This window comes from Phocoena sinus, unplaced genomic scaffold (genome assembly GCF_008692025.1).
Source record: "Phocoena sinus isolate mPhoSin1 unplaced genomic scaffold, mPhoSin1.pri scaffold_34_arrow_ctg1, whole genome shotgun sequence".
Lineage (NCBI taxonomy): Eukaryota > Metazoa > Chordata > Mammalia > Artiodactyla > Phocoenidae > Phocoena > Phocoena sinus.
This window is the reverse complement of record NW_022605654.1, coordinates 30338-31656: the sequence shown is the minus strand read 5'-3', so window position 1 is coordinate 31656 and position 1319 is coordinate 30338.

Sequence of the window (1319 nt, the reverse complement as noted above, 5' to 3'; positions counted from 1 at the left end):
TCTTGAAATGAGGCAACAATGAAGTTTGCTGCATCGATCGACTCTTTCATAAACAATTTCTCTGGAGCTTGCAGTGCTGCTCGATAGCACTTTAGCCACAGGAGAACTTCTTTCAAAATTGAAGTCAGTCCTCTCAAACCTTGCTGCTGCTTTATCAACTAAGTTTTTGTAATGTTCTAAATCCTTCGTTGCCATTTCAACAGTCTTCACAGCCTCTTCACCAGGAGTAGATTCCATCTCCAGAAATCACTTTCTTTGCACATCCATAAGCAGCAGCTCCTCACCTGTTAAGAGTTTTATCCTGAGCTTGCAGCAATTCAGTCCCATCTTCAGGCTCCACTTCTAGTTCTACTTCTCTTGCTGTTTTCACCACATCTGCAGTCCTTCCTCCACTGAAGTCTTGAACCCCTCAAAGTCATCCATGAGGGTCAGGATCCACTTCTTCCAAACTCCTGTTACTGTGGACAATTTGATCTTTTCCCATGCATGGATCATGAATGTTCTTAACGGCATCTAGAATGGAGAATCCTTTTCAGAAGGTTTGCAGGTGACTTTGTCCAGATCCATCAGAGGAATCACTGTCAGTAGCAGCTGTAGCCTTGCAAAATGAACTTCTTAAATAATAAGACTAGAAAGTTAAAATTATTCCTTGATCCATGGGCTGCAGAGTGGATGTTGCGTTAGCAGGCATGAAAACAACGTTCATTCCATTGTACAACATCTTCATCAGAGCTCTTGGGTGACCAGGTGCATTGTCGATGAATATTAATATTTTGAGAGGAGTCATTTTTTCTGAGGAGTAGGTCTCAACAGTGGACTTAAAATATTCAGTAAACTATGTTGTAAACAGATGCGCTGTCATCCAGACTTTGTTCTGTTTATAGAGCACAGGCAGAGTAGATTTAGCGTAATTCTTAAGCGCCTTAGGATTTTCAGAATGGTCGATGCGCATTGGCTTAACTTCAAGTCACCAGCTGTTTTAGCCCGTAACAAGACAGTCAGCCTGTCCTTTGTAGCTTTGAAGCCAGGCACTGATTTCTCCTCTTTAGCTGTGAAAGTCCTAGGTGGCATCTTCTTCTAGTAGAAGGCTGTGTTTCATCTGCATTAAAAATCTGTTATTTAGTGTAACCACCATCATGAATTATCTTTGCTAGATCATCTGGATGACCTGGTGCAGCTTCTACATCAGCACTCACTGCTTGACCTTGCACTTTTATGTCATGGAGATGACTTCTCTCCTTAAGCCTCATGAACCAATCTCTGCTAGCTTTAAACTTTTCTTCTGCACCTTCCTCACCTGTATCAGCCTTCATAGAATT